Raw genomic sequence first — 4,481 nt, 5'->3', positions numbered from 1 at the left:
TATTTGAGGACAAATTGATATTAAAATTTATTTGTTAATATTTTTTTCAAAATTTATTAAAATTCCATGAAATTTTTACATAACGTTAATTGACTCTTACATTATATAATTATTCAATAAAATCCCCATTAGCGGCAATAACGGACTCAATCCGAGATCGGAAACGACTGCATCCCCGAATCAAATGCTCTTTGTTCATGTTGATCATTGTGGTTGTTATAGCATCCTTCAGCGATGAAATAGTGTTATGGGGATGTTTATTGGTCTCCCACTCAACTACGCCCCATACGTAATAATCAAGGAGATTAAGGTCCGGGGAGCTAGGTGGCCATAAGTTTGGGGTGATGAAGTCATAAAGCTTCAAGAGACGTTTTCCTCGAATAAGTCTCTGATTCCGTTTGTGCCGACATAAACTGTCCTCTGCGCATAACGTAGGACTTATAGCGGAGGTTTTCGTGGACAACTCGACGGATTAGACCCTCAGAGACATTAAGGTCCCTCGCAATGGCCCTCATGGACTTTGAAGAGCTTTCGTCAACGATCTCTTGCACTTGTTGGACAAATTGTGTATTTCTAGTAGTGTCCGAACGTTCCTCATGTCTTTTGCGTTTTGCAACGCCAGCTGATGCTCCCAATTCACGACGAACCTTATGTACGAATGATCGGGCGCAGTTGAGAAAATTGGAGATTTCTAAATCGGTGTGTTTCGCGCATATAGCGACGATAACTGCATGTCTCTTCATTTCTTGCGTTACTTTATAGTCCTCCATTGATGATCCAAAAAAAAAAAAAAAATTTTTCTTTAGAAATTACAGTCACATATATGAGTGTCCTCAAATACCGTAAGCACCCTGTATATATACAGTCTGTTCAATAAGAAAGTGTCTGCCATAATAAAAAAACTATAAACATTTAGACATTTATTTTTTTTTTTATTGAAGTACACATTGCTAGCTATTGCGCAATTACCTAATATTTTGTCCAATCACCTCCATTACTGATTATTGCATGACACCTTTTTTCCATATTTCGACGAGGTTTTCTACATATTCCTTTGGCAAAGATCGCCATATCTTCTTAATTTGAAATGACAGCTGCTTCACCGTATACACTGGCTTTCCTTTGAGTTTCATCTTCATGTACGACCACACATTTTCAATGGGATTAGCATCTGGGGACATTGCCGGCCATTCCATCGCCGTGACGTTATTTTCATCTTTCCACGCTCTGCACAGTTTGCTGCGATGTTTAGGATCATTGTCTTCTTGCAACACCCAACTTCTTCTATCAAAACCATACAACTTTTCAGCAGATTTTAGCAAATATTTCTGGTAGATGGTGCACATTTTTTCGGCATTTAAATTGCCTATAAACAAAAAGAGACGCAGGATTGCTTTATTCTCCTTCGTTGTTGTTGCGCGGGATAATCCTCTCTCAGGCAGATCGTCTACATTCCCAATCTCCAAATATTGCTGCACCCACTTCTTGACGAATGCCTCCGATTTCCGTATATATTTTGCAGCCGCCTTACACGTCAGTTTCGGTCCTTTCGCATGGTTCACTAAAAACACTGCCTCGTGCCGCTTCAAGAATTTGGCACTCATTCTAAAAATAATAAATTCGCTGACGTAAACTACACAATGTGCTAGTAAGGTATATATTGCGCAAAAGAGCACGAAATAAAGGTTCAAACGAGTTCAGGAAAATGTCGCTACAGTCGCTCTTTGTAGAATAACGAGCATCACGTTCTTATTGAACAGACTGTATAATTAATATATTAATTATATTAATTTTATACATAGACATGCACAAACATAAATATTTGTGAAGAATGCATAGGTCATTAGGAATTTGATTGTATGGGTATATACAGAATTTCAGGCATGGGGAAAATAAAAAATTTACTTTTACACGAAACTTAAACGATACATTTGTACGATAAAATCAATCTTCGAGAACTTCAGTGAATTTTCTTGATACTTTTCCTTCTAGCTTCTTTTATTTGGCAAGCACTGTTTATTAGCATACATAGCTAATCCATTGAAGAAATAAAAATTTCGGACATAATGCAATCAGGTTTTTATCTTTGACAATGTACTAAAAGATCTTTCAATAATACTCGTGCACGATTGGGCTAAAAACAATACAAGGCATGTTTCGTTGAGAAGAAAGTTTTGGTTTCTTTTGATACCTCTACTAATTACAATTCTTTAAGTTCCTTTTTTTATTTTTTATCCCTTTAAAGAATATACTGTAATTCAGTGTAAAAATTATTTATTATAAATTATAATCAGAAAAAACTGTGTGCTTTTTTTTGAAATTTTCTAATGTTATATCCAATATAATAAAAGATTGCTATTAATAATGCTATTAATAATGCTATTAATAATGAAAAGTTTTTGTCGGAAAATCACTGCTTCAGTAAAGTTATTAAGGGGATGCTGGAGTGATCAAATTGTTCGGACATTGCAGATCGATATAAATCTCCGAATTTACTGAACAGAATCAAAAATCCTTTTACAGAATTAAAGTATAGACGCAAAATTGTGGGAAGTGTCGCAGCGGACTTTATACTACAATAAAAAAAAAATTAAAAATTTGCATTTTTTCAACTCGTAGAGCTGTCACCTGATGTAAATGTTTCCTTAACAAAAACTTTACAGCTCGTATGGACAAAACATTTCAGTACCCAGTTTTACGTGCAATACTGAGTTTAAGTTAAACTAAGATTAAAAGCTTAAAAAGGAAGATTTATATCGATTTGCAAATTACGTGTATACGAATGCTGAGCAAAGATTCGGAATGATAAACAAAGTAGTAATTGTGTCTAGTAATAAGTGTTCGATTTTAAAACGACGTTGCAATATATTAAATAAGGACAAATTATGCATTTGAGTGAAACAGAACGATAATGTAAGAAATGAATTAAAGATATCACTATTATCAACTTTTTTTTTATTTGAAATTTAAAAAATCTGTTCTATGGACATCAATCAAGTTTGACTGTCACTCTAGCGTCTCCTTAAAGAATCTAAATAAGGAATTATCAGTGACCTTTTTTTAGTTTCTTACTGGATCTAAATGTATAAATCAATGATATTAAAGAATTTTGCAATAGTTGCAATGCTACTTTTTCTGCTGAATGCAGCCAGTTAATTTCCATAATTTAATTATTTCTTCTTGCCAAAATTTAAGAAGAAAAATGCCGCCCACTTGCGCATGCCCATGAATCTGATCATTGCTGTCCCAATCATGTAATGACACAGAATGCTGTTAAATATGCTTAGTAGACACTGCATATATCAGTTGAGATTGTAAATAAAATATATTGGAAAAATTTGTAATTTACAACACTTTTACAAATGAACTGCAATAATATTTTTTACATATTCAGTGGAATAATATTAACGTATACTTTGAAACATTATATAGACACAATATATTAAAAAAATAACAAAATAGAAAAAGAAAGAAAGAGAGAGTAATACATTATTTTGTAGAATAAAATATCTCTTCTGTCAAAAAGAACATTCTATAAAACTGTAACGAGTAACACTGTAATGTTACATAAACAAGATTTGGGATTACTCTCTCTCCCCCCCTCTCTCTCCCCCGCTTCTCATCCCCCCCCTCTCATTATCCATTCTTCTCTTTCTCTCTTCCTTTTCAAGTCCGCTCTTTCCGCATCGCATGCTGTGATAATTTGAATTAATAAGATAGTAGAATAATGAAAAAAAAGTCATATATCATATTGATGATTATAAATACTAACAAAGTAAAAATAACTAATAAACAAATACGTTTTTATTAATTTATTCAACTGCATTTATTCAACTGCACATATAGTCCGGAAAGCCGCGTGAAAAAATCGTGACGATTTTATAAAAACTAGTTTTTTTTAATTTTATTGAATTTAGAAAAAAAGTCAAAATGAGTCAGCAGGTCGAGTGTTAGAACTCTCTGGCGCCGGCATTCCTTCATAGAAATCAAAAATAGTAATGTAACAAAAATATTTTATAAAAGCTGAAAATTTATATACGAATAGTTTTTGCAACACAAAATTTAATACTACCATATATACAAAAAAATAGTTAGTTTTTTAATGAGATTTCTGATGACTATCATCTTGTCAGACGCAATTAAAGTAACGATCAAAAAACTGGAAAGGATATGGGCAGTAGGAGTCAAGCGAAGACGCATTTTAGTGAATAAAGAAGTTTCACACTTCATAGATATATTATTTGCGCGATGTTTTCTGCGCTTGACTTCTACTGCCCGTATCCTTTCCAGTTCTTTGATTTATAAGGAATCTTGGTTAGTTTGATCTGTAATACGGATAAAGTAACGATATTATGCGTACCCATGGCTGCGCGGGCTTGCGCTACTCTTCCTCCTAGGTTTTTATTGCATGCATAACTTTTACATGTACTTAAATAGTATTAATTTAAAAACATTATTTTTCGATAAAAGTAAGGAAAAAA

The sequence above is a fragment of the Trachymyrmex septentrionalis genome, unplaced genomic scaffold (assembly GCF_001594115.1).
Source record: "Trachymyrmex septentrionalis isolate Tsep2-gDNA-1 unplaced genomic scaffold, Tsep1.0 scaffold72, whole genome shotgun sequence".
Taxonomy (NCBI): domain Eukaryota; kingdom Metazoa; phylum Arthropoda; class Insecta; order Hymenoptera; family Formicidae; genus Trachymyrmex; species Trachymyrmex septentrionalis.
Note: the sequence above shows the minus strand (reverse complement) of the source record.